We start from the raw sequence: 13,989 nt of genomic DNA, 5'->3' as shown, positions 1-13,989 counted from the left end.
ACTACTCTAAAAGAAATACAGTTTAAAAAAAAAAATAAGAGAGAAAAAAAGAGCAGAAGTAATCTCTAGGTGGATCAATATAACATAAAACATAGGAATTCAGCTTTCTGTCTGTTGTGTTAAGTGCAGATGATACAATGAACAATATAGCACAGACTGCCCACAGGGAATGTTCAGTCTGGTGGAGAAAGACTAAAATTGATTATGCAAATAATGGTGGGCAAGTTGGACCAGTGCTGTAAGAGACAAGCTCAGGAGGTGTAAGATTAGAAGTGGAGCACCTAGGGACTTTCCTGGTGGTCCAATGGGTAAGACTCCACGTTCCCAACGCAGGGGGCCCAGGTTCGATCCTTGGTCGGGGAACTAGATCTCACATGCATGCCTCAACTAAGAGGCCCGCATGCCGCAACTAAAGATCCCGCACGCCGCAACAAAATCCCACGTGCCACAACTAAGACTCGGCGCAGCATACGTACATACATACATAAATAAAGTGGAGCACCTAACCTACTTTGAGGACCAGGGAAAGATTCCTGAGGAAGTGACACTTACGCCCTAGGGAGATGTGTTAGCAATGCAAAGAACCAGAAGAGGACTCCAGCCAGAGAGAGCTGCATCTGAGCAGACCCCAGGTGGTGAGGAATGTGGCCAGTGTGCCCTGAGCACAGACAAGAAAGAGAGAGTGTCAGGAGACGGGGCAGGACAGCGGGGCCTCCTCTCAGAGCCTTATGTTAAAGATGTGGTATTTTATCTTAAAAGCAGTGGGGAGTTGCTGAAGGGGAGAAGCATGGCAGTGACATGGTCAATTTTGTCCTTTTAAAAGATTACCGTGGGTAAAGTGTGGAAAATGGTCTGTCCCAGCACTACCTATTAGAAATAACAAGAGCCACAAATGCAAGTCACATATGTAATTTTAAATTTTCTAGCAGCCACATTTTAAAAATGTAAAAATTTTAAAACCCAGGAATAATCTTAATAATATATTTTAACTCAAAAATCCCAAATTATTATCATCTCAACATGAAGGAATGTAAACAATTACTAGTGAGCTAGTTTTACATTCTTTTTTTTTTTTTTTTCTCTAAGTCTTCAAAATTCAGCACGTACTTACAGCACATCTCAATTCAGGCTGGCCACATTTTCAAGTGCTCAGTAGCTGCATGTGACTAATGGCTACTGTAATGGAAACTGCAGGTATAGGCTGAGGCAGAGCTGGTTAAGGGACTTCAGCAATTTTAAGGCAAGAGAAGTTGGTGACTTAAAACAACAGGGTGAGTAGCAGGGGTTGATTTGAGAGAAAATTTTGAGAAGGAATACGAGTGCTTGGTGACTGGTTAGCAAAGTCTCAAATGAACTCCTTTCTCTAGTAGTCAGTTCCTGCCTTACTTAACCCATTTGATGTAGTCGATCATTTCCTCCTTGAAACATTTCCATCAATTGACTTAAAGCACATCACACTCTCCCACTTTTCTTTCTACCTCACTGACTCCTTCTTCTCAGCCTCCCTTGTTCTTTCTTCTTCATCTCTCTGCCCTTTAACACAGCAAGGCTCCAGGGCTCAGGCCTGTACCAGTTCTCTTCTCTATCCATATCCATCCACTGCCCTGGTGATCCCATCTAGTCCTGTGACCTTAAACACCATCTACATGCTGGTGACTCCCACATGTGTATCTCCAGCCCAGATCCCTTCCCTGAACTCCAGATCTATAAATTTCTCATAACTCATGTCCAGTTTTGTTGGCACTTTCTTCCTTCAAACTAAACCTCTATACTCAATACTCTGTAATGACCTATATGGAAAAAAAAATCTAAAAAAGAGTAGATATATGTATACGTATAACTGATTCATTTTGCTGTACAGCAGAAACTAACAACATTGTAAATCAACTATACTCCAATAAAAATTAATTAAAAAAAAAAACACCTTTAGTGTTCTCTGTTCTACTGCTATCAGCCTAGTCTAGGCTCTTGGAATGTATTAGTGAGCAAAACAATGACCCCTGCCCTCAAAGAGCTTACATTCTAGTGGGAGGGGGGACAATAAACAATAACATAATAAATAATTAAATTATACAGTATGTTAAAAGTCGATTAGGAGCAGGGGAAAAGATAGAGCAGGAAAAATTAGAAAAGGGGAAAGCAGGGGGTGGGAGTGCTAGTTGCAGTTTTAAATAGAGTAGTCACAGTGGAGGAGGGGCAGAATCTAACTTTCACCTTATACAAGCTTCTTTCTGCCTTCAGTGTTGAGAATGGAACGAAGGTGGTCAAGGGTTAGCCATGGAGGAGGTGAGAAGTGGTCAGTTTCTGTTTCTCTTTCGAAAGTAGGGGCTAAAGGATGTCCTGATGTTTCCCTCATTACCTGTGAGAGCTGAGAGAAATTCTCTCTAGAGGGCTATGTTTCTCCCTATACTACCAGTCAACATTTTAAACACTTGCCAGAAAGAGAGAATTTTCTTCAGTTCACAAGATTATTCCTAATAAAATGAACAACATCACGCCAGGATGCTAGGTTGTTGGCCAAGCTCACCTGAGCTAAATAACAGGTGTCAAATCTGTGCCTCAGTAAACCAGCCCCCATCTCCACCTGGCTCCTGCATGGGCAATGCTGCAAGTGTTCCCAAGGGGAGCTAGAATTAAGAGCAGAGTTCTGAAACCAAACTGCCTGGGTTCAGATACCAACATGGACACTTATACATGTGTAACCCTGGACAAGGGAATTTCAACCGCAGTTTAAACTATGGGTAATAGTCTGTTCCTCCTAGGGTTATATGCATAATGGGTACATGCTAATGATCCCATGTTTGCAGTCCGGGCACATTCTCAGATGTGCCCAAAACCAGTCAGGAGGGACAGCAGGCTCTAGAAACCCTCTAACGCCTGCCTGCAGGCTCCATCTCCTCCTCATATCAGGGTGGCAAGTGCCCCTCCCAGCCAGTGCTCAACAGCACCACTTAGGGGTAGCCTGGCCCTTCCCCAGCACAGCATGGAGATGCAGAGTCCGGGCATCCTCTCCTCGCAAGCCTCCAAGGCAATGGGCACCTTTGCATTCTGTGTGAGAGAAACTTCAGGAGGTCAAATGATCCTGTAGAGTCGGGGATCCCTAGGTACATAGAGATGTAATCTGTAAATACTCCCACAGGAATGTGGGGTTTTTTCCCTTTCAGAGGGTCCCTGTGAATCCAGACCTGCTCAGGAATGACAGTCACAGTAGCGAGTGAACCGGAGAGCAGATGATGGATTCTTTGTGGAGATAAAGTGGTGACGTGCGAGGTGCCCAAGAATATTTTTCACACCAAATGTGTGAAAATAGCTGAAATGTCAACACTGTATTTCGTTAACATCTGTTTTTCTTCATCTGATATCTCCTTTTTATTTTGTTATTTTAAGTATTCCTTATGTTTCAGGATAATTTTCCCTTCACAGTATAAGCAAATGCCTGGGAAAAAAATTTTTTTAAATGACTTTTAGTCATTTGGAGCAGCAAAAGCAAAAGTAGCAACTGAATCGAAGCCAGCTTAAAATTAAATTGCTGGTGCTTGCCTGCAGTTTAGATAACCAAATGTAATGTAAACATTGCATTATTATTAGGAATGAATGGGGACGCCTGTGATCTAGAAATGTAAGAGGAGGAGGAGTGGCGGAGGTGGGGGCTCTTCCATATGACGGGTGCTGGCGTGGCTCCTAAATCAACTGCAACCCTCCTCAGGACCCAGTAATGCAAGGTTTCTCCTCTGTCACTGTTATATAACAGGACTACACATGGGTGTGTGCAAGCATGAGCTCACACATCCAGACACTGCAAACACACACCAATGTGATACGCGTGCACACACGCACACCCCTATGTGGCACAGGAGCACAGCATACATCCCCAATTACACACACCCCTGTACAACACAGAGGCTCCACAAATATAGCTCACAAAACACACGTGAACATGTGAACACCTCACGAACATGTGTGCATCACCCACATGCTAAAACCACACAGCACATGAGCAACACCCACCCACATCAAGCATGTGCAACACACAGACTTTCCTCTTGGTCCCCACAGGCCACAGTCTCAAAATGTTGATAGAAGCAGCTCACTTGGGCAGGGAAAGTGTTGCCTAAATCATCTCAACTTTGGTTTTGCCTCAACTTACAAGTCTCTAATAACCCAACAGGCTACTATAAATATCCCCAAATCATTACAATGGAGCCACATCGATACTTTATTCCCAGGAGAGTTGTGAAAACTTTTGAATTAAAATCAAGACAGTCTATGGACTAGGGATGGGACAATGTGCCCTTTCTATAAAAAAACTGAACAGTGTTAAGTGTATCAACAATGCAATTTGTTTGAATGGTGTATGAGAGCAGATATGAGTGAAACTTGGGACAAGTGGTTTCAATGAAAAATTTTGCAGCTAGAAAAATCACCCCATGTATAAGACTTGGACTAGAATTTTCAATATACCCCTATGTATTTCATGGCTTTCAAAAATATACAAATGTATTGTCTAGAATTTGGTTCAGCTGTCAAGTGACAGAAAATTCAAAATAGTAGTGACTTATACAAGACAAAGAGGAAAAATAATTCTCATGTAGATATAGGGTATCCATGCCTGGTATGAATGGCCCATAACCATCAAGGACCCAGGCTTCTTTTCTCTTATTGCCTCAACATCTTCAGCATTATGGCTTCCACTTCAGGATCCAAGATGGCTGTCCCAGCTCCAGCCATCATGCTTACATTCCAGCCAGCAAGGAGGAAAGAGAAGAAAGCATGCTTCTTCCTTCAAGGACACTTTCTGGAAGGTGCCATACAACACATCCACTTATATCTCACTGGTCAGAATACTTACTGTGACTACATCTAGCTGCAAGGGAGGCCTAGAAATATGCTATTTATTCTAGGTGGCCATGTGCTCAAATAAAATTGGAGGTTCCATTACTATTGAATAAAGAAAGAATGGATATTGGAAGATAGCTATTGGTTTCTGGCACACATTAAAAAAAAAAAAAAGGATAAAAATAGCCTCCATTCCAAGGTAATCACTGTTAACACTTTGATATATAGCATATATATGTAAATATATGTATATATATAATTTATTTTATAAAACTAAATTCATACTGTATACCCTGTTTTTTTGGTTTTGTGTTGTATCTTTTTATGTCTATATGTAGACATCTATCTTTTTTTTTAAAGCTCAAAAGAAAAATTTAATCCACCTCCACCTATAAAATAAGCATATTATACAAGTCATTTAAATCAATTATTCTTGCTTGAAGAATCATTCAGTTCGGGGTTCAGGGTAGGGTGTAAATCTACATCAAGTGAAAAGCCAGGAGAGTTTGAGAATCTATGAGAGGGTAGGGTCCCTGGCTGAAGGAACTCTGGGGCTGTAGACATCCTGAGAATGCAGGTGTGAAGAGGACTCTTGGTGGGGACTCACCTCTGTGTACGCAGGAAGAAAGTCTAGAGGGAGGAGGGGAAAGCAGATCCCTGCTGGCTCCCTCCTCATCTCCAATGAAACACTCAACTGCTGCTGGCTGGAGAATTGAGCTCATTTGGGAAAATTATTTTATGGATTCTGCTGCTTATGATACTTAGGCTTTATTCCCTTAGCAACCTCTCCTAGGTTTCAGAATCCTTCTTAAAAGATGAGGGGATTACAGTTCAGATAAGCACCCAGGTGACTTATCTTAGCAGCAACTCAGAGATTCCCGCTTGCTCTCATTGAATAGGCTGCTTTATCTACTTGGTGCCCACAAGTATATCATAGAAAAACAGGCTGCTTTCTGCTCTCCACTCCCTGCTGTCTTCCTAAAGCATCGATTCAAACCAACTCTCTGCTCAGAATCCTCCCCTGGGTCCCCATTTCCTCTTGCACCAAATCCAAACTCCTCCACTTGACTTGCTGTGCACTCTAAAATATGTTCACTGGCCTGACTGATCTCCCCTCCCCAGGACACACACTGTACTGACGCCAATACCATCTAAGGTCCCTTTCTCAGAGCTGAGACATTGTTTAGGAAAGTGAGACTTTGATAACCAAATGGACTCTCTTATAAGCTGCGTAACAGTGAATGTTAGTTAACCCCTTTGACCCTCTGCTTCCTGGTGTGTTAAATGGGAATAATAAAAATAGTCCCATGGGGGCAAAGTGGGTAAAACTAGATCATGCATGTAAAGTGCCTTGCACTGGGTCTGGCCCCTGGCAAGGGCCTAAGTGATTGTGACTTTCCTCTCCCCATCCCCTCTGTTTAGGGCTTCCTTTCTCTCAAAGTTTGCAGCAGGTTGTGTTCCAACTGGATGCCATTGCTGGGGCTGTTCTGTACCTTGCTCCCTCTTGGCTGGGTTATTCCATTGCCCGGAGCCTATTGGCTTCCCTTGCAGCTGAGGCCCTAACCTCTGACCCCAGCTGGGGAGGTCTGTGCCAGAATTTGAGAGCCATGACCTCCCAGCTCGGCCCAAAGGCTCTGCTGTCCTCATGTGCCAAACCCTCCTCAGGTAGATCATACAGACCTTGGCCAGAGAGTGAGCTTTTGACACTCAGATGAGACTGCAGCCTGCCACAGGTCCCATTCCCCTCCCAGAACCTTTTGTCTCCCCAGAAGATCTCTGTGCTCTCTCTTCCCTAATAAATGACAGGAAAATTCTACTGCAAAGCCATGTATGTGCCTTTCTCAGGCTAGAAGCCAAAGTATACATTATCTTTCTTTTAAAAAAACAAACTTTATAAAAATGTAATATACCTAAACAAGCAAAACTAAAGTTAAAAAAGGGAAAATGGGAGAAATTTCCCTCAACTCGGACACACAAATGATTTTTGTGTGGAAACTTTGTCAGCTATATAAAAACAGCATTAAGTCCAAACAGATTGAGGTTAAGAACAGATAATTCAAATAAAAGAAAATTCAGTTTGTTTAAAAAAAGAGAGACAAATGGTCAACCTTAGTGGTCATCAAATAAATATAATTTAAGTCATTAATGAGGTACCACTCATGCCCATTGAATTGAAATAATGTTTTAAAATAATAAAACCCAGTGCTACAAAAGCTGCAGAGAAACTGGTATGCTCACAGAGTGCTATTGGCATTGTAAACTATTACAGTCATTCTGAAACGCAATTTGGCTGTCCATTTCAAGAGCCATGAAAGTGTTTCTGCCCTTTGGCTGACAATTTTCATGTCAAGATAATCACACAAATAAAAATAATTATGTGCATGAAAGTAATCTTTGTGGGGTTATCTACAATGGCACACATATAAACAATCTGAAAGTCTAACATTAGGAGAACTGGTCAATTAAATGTTGTTCTATGTCCTCAATGTAATATTGTGCAGCCATCAAAATGATAACTGTAAAGTCCCTTCCATTTGTCAGCTCACTATTAGCTGATGTCCTCCTCCCCAAACTTCACAAGGAATTTGAAGGCAATCCCTTGATTTCCTGGCTCCCCACTTAAAATTTACATGTACGGCCCCACCTGCATTCCTCATCCTTCCCATCCCTGTCCCTTTCGCAGGTTAATCTCTCCACCTGTCTTCAGACCCTCTCTGTCTTCTCTACCATCTCACTCCTTCAAATAGCTACTCTCTCTGAAATCAACCTTGGCCTCTCAGCCATCTCTTTCCCTTTCAAATCTCTTCCATTTTTAAAAGTAAACTCTCCCTTGAACTTACATCTCTATCTAACCACTGCTCTGTTACTCTCTTCCCCTCCAAGCCAAACTTCTTAAAGACATTGCACTCCCCTTTCTCACCCCTCCTTTACAGCCTGTTCACTTTCTCCTGGCTGCCCACCATTCCTGCCCTTTTACTGAAGTCACCGATAACTTCCTAGCTAAATTCAGCTAATACTTTTTCTTCCTTGACCTTACCTCATTTGACCTCTCTGGGTATAAGTTGACTCTCCTCCTTCTGAAACTCACTCTTCCTTTGATTTCCATACCCACTCTCTTTTCTCTGACTGAGGCTGGGTTTCCATGATATGTCCTGCCTCTCTGACTGTTCTTCTCAACTTCCTTTGTGGTGATCTCTTCCTCCATCCATGCTGTAGGGACCACCCCTGGTCCTCTTCACTTAGGTGTATCAGTTCCCTTCAACTGGAATCAGAGGAATGGCATTCAGATTCACTTCCCAACCATGTGGAAAAGTCACTTCACCCCTTAATCCTCAGTTTCTCTTCTGTAAGATGAAGATAATAATAGGGTCCACCCCATAGGGTACCTTAGCAAATGGCACACATTCAGTGAATGGTAGCCTTATTAGTAGTAGTATATGGCACCTTAATCTGCTTTTCCAATCTAGATTCTCTGCTGAGTTTCAGAACAACCCCTCTATTTAACATCCTACTGGAGATCTGTGCTGGATGTCCTACCTCAAACTCAATATGTCCACAATTGCATTAGCCATTCTGCCCCTCTCCAATCCCATTCCTGTCCACACCTGAAAACTGGAAGTCATCCTTCATACCTTCTCTCCCTTTATCTGTGTCTGTCTACCATTCCACTTCCAGGAATGTCCCATAAAATACTCCAAGTTCATTTCCCAATCACAAGAATGGTGAAATGCTCAAATGGTGAATGCTGAAAACTCTGAAGTCCTAGAGGAGGGTAGAGCTAAGACGGAAGGAGCTGGGTCCCTGATTGATCATGTGAAAGGCTGTCTACTGCTCAGGAAGCCTGTTTTGGGTTTCATGTAAGAGACAATCCTCTAGTATGTTATGCCACCAAGATTTGTAGAACTATCTTTTATAGCAGCTAGATACACTTTAATATAATGTCCAAAACATGTGAAGGATCCATCAGCTTCTCCAGTCGCTGCCGTCACTACCCACTCTTAAGCCTTCAGAATCTCCTGTACAGGTCACTGCAACAGCCTCTTAACAGGTTCACCTAACCCCATTCTTGCCTTTCTCTACTCCATTCACTGTATAGTTGTTGGTGGGGCCTCCATGGGTTGTAAGAGGGACCCACATCTGATTATATCGACCACCTTGCTTAAGAACGTCTGTCACTGGCTCCCCATCACCTTCAGGATAAAATCTCACTTCTGCCATAACGTAGGAGGCCCTTCATGAGTTGGCCCAACCTATCTGATGTACCTATGCTCCTGCCCTCTTCATCTGACATGCCAGCCACAGTTAACTGCCCACAGTCCCAGCGACCTGCACCAGCCTCACCTGACCTCATGCCTTTGCACATGCAGCTCCTTCTGCCTGGAACACTTGCATGTCTTTCTTACCTTCCATGACTGTTACTCATCCTTCAAGATTCAGCTTGGACATCATCTCCATCATCTCCTCTGAGAGGCCTTTCCTGATTCCTCTAGGTTGGGTGATAGCCTTCTCTCAAGTGTCCCCATTACTCCTGTGATCACCTCTTTTTATAAGTATGTACCACACTTTTCTCACAGAATCCATTTACTTGTTTCTGAGGACAGGCACCTATTGTGCCATCTTGATTTTCTAGCACAATGTTTAGCATGTAGTAGGCACTCAATAAGTGTTTATTGAATGAATGAATGGCTATGCAAAAGTATGAAAAATAATTAGAATACAACATATAGAAATGTTGACAACATACCCTTTATTACAAAGTGAAAACTTAAATTGTGCACTGTACATATAGTACATGCATACTATGCAATATACCTACATCAAATATATATGCGTGTGGATAAATTTTGGAAACAGTCATTCACTAGACATGTATTGAGCACCTCCTCTGTGACAGATCATACTGATGAAAAGATTAATTAGAACTTGTCCATCCCCTCAAGAAGTTTACAATCTTGGGGGGAAAAGCAATCCTGGTTAGCTGATGGGAATATGGATGAAAGTTTTTTTTTCAAAATTCCCTTTAATTTTTTTTACATTTTAAAAGCAGCTTACAAAACAGAAAAAAAAGTCATCTATCAACTGCTGCTCATAGTGATTTTGAAGTTATAACATATAACCTCCATCATTTTGGATACATCTATCCAAGGTAAGGCCTCTTTGAGTTTTGGAGTCTACATACCTTTGCATACATTGAATCCATGTTTGTTTTGCTTTCCCATGAAATTGTTGCTATCTTGTACACAATGTACTTGCTGGTGACCTGTGTGCCCTTGGACAACTCATTTCACCTCTCTGAACTTCACTTGTCACATCTGCAAAGAAAATAACCCCAAACTCCATGTAATTGTTTCAAAGAATAAAATGAGGTAATGAGTATGAACCCACTGTGTGAGCTTCAAAGCACTTTGAAAAAGTAGGGCACAGCAGATTAGAAGACTACCTCCCTGTTAATTTTCAAATAGACCAATAGAACCAACTTTATCATTCTCATATTCAGCTAGTAATCTAAGTTGTAAGATTATACATATCTCCACAAAACTCAATAAAGTTATTTTCACTCTTTATGAACAAGAACATGTCTTTAAATGTTATTATTTTTTCTGATTTGTTTCTCATGCAAAAAAAGAGGTGTTGCTCACCAACTGAATTAAAGAAAAAATGTCAACTGTCCCGCACAGTGTTCTGCATCACGTGGACATGTAATAATAATAATGTAGTCTGGTCCTTTTCTAAAGTTGGTGGGAATATCATGTGATGCTGACCTCCCAGGATAACAGCCCTTTGGAGTGATGACTGCTCACCTGGCACGAAGCAGGAGCATTCCTGATGTGTTTGGACATGCTGAGGAGGTAGGTACCTTGGACATTATGACCCATCATTGATGCTTTAGGGGGAGAGGAAACCATGGGGACAGGTGGAGGCAGAGAAAAGGAGACATTTTTAATATCATTCATCTGTCTCAGCATGTGTCCCCAGAAGATTACCTCCATCCAAGACCCTGGTTCTGGCCAAACAATTTAGAGTATTCAATGCCCCTTGTGATTCCTGCCTCTTTCAGCAACAACCGTTCTTAGTAACGGCTTCATACATCTCGCTAAGCACCTGCTCTCTTCCTGAGCTGTCAGCACAAGTATCTGTGTACCAGCAAATAGACCTATACTTCCCAGAAGAAAACTGTATTTTTTATTTCTAAGAACCAAGTAGAGGGAGTGCGTGTGTGCGCACGAGTGTGTGTGTGTGTGTGTGTTTATATAGATGCCCAGAGAGAGAGGCCAGAATTGCTGGTAAGGGTCTTTCCAACCCAGTTTTATAAGGTCTAGACAGCTTGGTTGACTTCAGCTCTGATTTTGTAAAATAGAATTGATTTGCAAAGATCTGGGCCAGGAGAGGGCACACCTGGGAAGTGGCTGTGAACTCAGAATAAGGAACAGGGAAAATACCTGAGAGCTACAGAAAAATAGAGAGTCCAGGGCAACCAGAATTTAGAGCTCCTTGATGGGGCTATTGAGTTCATCAGGGCCAAAAGGGAACCAAGTGTCAGCTTTCGTCTTGGGCCATAAAGAAGGCTATTCTGAGTGTGGAAAATTAAAGGTCACAGAGGACTGGTCAGTGTCCTGAATCTGAAATTACACTAAGTGATTTGAAGCTGGATTGTTGCTAAAATTCCTTTATTGCAACTATTCCAAACCCCAATCTACAATTTTCAGGAGTTTCACTGCATGCTAAACTGACAATGAGATGGTATGATTGCTTAGATGAGTGTTCTCAACCCGGGCTTTCCATTAGAGTCTTTAGGAAATTTGGTGCCTGGTCCTCACTCCAGGCCAAATGAATCAGAATCTCTGGGTGAGAGATCCAGGAGTCGGTAGTTTTAAAAAGCTTTCTAGGTAATTCTAATGTGCAGCCAGGGTTGGGAACCACTAGCTGAGCCTGAGATGGGCAAGAGACGATAGCCAGGGGAGCAAGAGAAAGAGTTGTGGTTGAGAGGTTGTGATTCCTGGGCATAACCTCAGAGAAGAAAAGTTTCCTTGTGTTTACGCTTGGATGGTACTGGAATATAAAGGCACCAGAGGATATGCTGGGTGTGTCACAGGGGTGGTAATGAGTTTAACCTGTGCCTATAAGCCAGAAACCAAACACTGCACATCCCAAAACATAACCAGGATCAGACAACCTGGTGGATGAATAATACATTTAGTTGTGTGTTTCAGTCAAGTATCAAAGATTCACAGAGTAGAAACCCACTCAAGAAACCTCAAGATTAGGAAGGTTTGTAGTAGAAACTACAAATACTAATTTCCAGGGATCCAGGGATCTAGACTCCCAGAGCTGGCAACCAGATACTCAGGGACTGAGGTCATTCCCTCCATCTCTCACTCATTTGATCTCCCTCATCTCTGTTCCTCTCTGCACATCTGCTTCATTCTTCCATTGCAGCTGTCTTCCTCTGATTCTCATTTCACACAAGGCTCAACATGAGTGCTGCAGCCCTAACTTATCATGATCTTTCAGGTCCAGAGCCCAGCACTGACTGACCATTGTCACAATGTTTCTTAGTTCAAATTTTCAGGGAGGGAATCTGGTCACTGTCCAGCAAATGATGGCTGGTCTTGTCTAGCCTTGGGTCAAGCATCAGTCTCTTCCCATAAGCTGGGCTGAGGGTGGGAATTGTCACATTGTTCACAGGCTGAACATTCTAGGAGACCACTGGAAGGGCAGGTTCTTGTGAGGAGCTGTGGGCAGAGTGGTAATGAAGTACATCTAATACCCATCCATAACCAATGAACCCATACCTTTCTTCTTTCCCATCTTCTGCCTCCCAGGAGATAGGTGGGTGTGGGGGAGATAAGGAGGAGCTTGAAGGAATGTGCCTGTCTGCTGTCAGGATCCAGTCTAGCATCTGAGAGAGGTAACCACAGACTGGCACGACCAAAAGACAGTCTACAAACCCTCAACCAGCATTTATGTACATGATTATACGGGTGTTGTCTTCCTCCTGAAACTACTGAAAAGTCAGTCCCTTCTTGGCAATAGTGAAAGCCTGAAGATGTCTGAAACACAGGATCTCTGCTTGCTCAACTTTAATCTCATACTTTCTATTGCATTGTGACATGTAAAAATGTAACACATTGGGGCTTCCCTGGTGGCGCAGTGGTTGAGAATCTGCCTGCCAATGCAGGGGACACGGGTTCGAGCCCTGGTCTGGGAAGATCCCACATGCCGTGGAGCAACTAGGCCAGTGAGCCACAATTACTGAGCCTGCGCGTCTGGAGCCTGTGCTCCGCAACAAGAGAGGCCGCGATAATGAGAGGCCTGCGCACTGCGATGAAGAGTGGCCCCCACTTGCCGCAACTAGAGAAAGCCCTCGCACAGAAATGAAGACCCAACACAGCCATAAATAAATAAATAAATAAATAAATAAATAAACCCAAAGTTAAAAAAAAAAAAAAGAAATACAGAAAAAAAAAATGTAACACATTCAGACACTAAGAAGGATTCTCCTTCCCTTGGGCCTTTATCTAATTGTTAGAAAAATTTGCAATTAACATGTGATTACAGTGGTTTGACAGCTTGCTTGACAGCTCTGAAATAACATTCTTGGCTTTTAGTTGACAATCTTTTACTGAAACTCAAAATGATACTTTCCAGAAACTTAGAACTTCAGCCAATTTGAAGGGTCATAAGAATTTTATAAACTCCCCAAATGGAGAAATTGTATGTAAACTCATCTTATGGGCCAACACTGGCTATTGCAGCAAAGAATTGAATGGTCCTATAGTTTTCCTTCTTTTCTTTAGTTAAGTTCAGTTGCACAGGGGCAGGAGGGCAGGAGTAGTCTGGACTTGGGGGCCATTTTTAGAGGGAGAAGACCAGGATAAAAATCCCCCTTCCACTCCAGCCTGTAGACAGTCTGAATATATTTTGTTCTTTTTAGGCCCCTGGGTGTAGAGGCAAAGTGAAGCCAAGAGAGGGAAGAAAGTATACAGGGAAAAGTAGAGGAAGCACCAGTAACAAATGTTGTCTATTTTCACCTTGCCCAGAGCATGTGGTCCCTGAAAATCATGTCTGTGGCTCTGGCATAATACCATCATGCCAGTATGCAATCATTTATTCTAGAGTCTTAGATGGAGTCAACTATTTTAGCTTTTCCCC

At 42.5% G+C, this 13,989-nt stretch overlaps 1 long non-coding RNA gene across 1 annotated transcript in view; it reads right to left on the bottom strand.

The window, feature by feature from the left end:
- The window catches only part of LOC309667197, a 403,215-nt gene that overhangs the window by 218,102 nt on the left and 171,124 nt on the right, over window positions 1–13,989 (bottom strand). The gene's annotated exons all lie outside the window — the stretch shown is intronic.

Source organism: Balaenoptera physalus, assembly GCF_965194825.1.
Source record: "Balaenoptera physalus genome assembly, chromosome: 9".
Classification (NCBI taxonomy): domain Eukaryota; kingdom Metazoa; phylum Chordata; class Mammalia; order Artiodactyla; family Balaenopteridae; genus Balaenoptera; species Balaenoptera physalus.
This window is presented reverse-complemented; position numbering and strand designations above follow the sequence as displayed.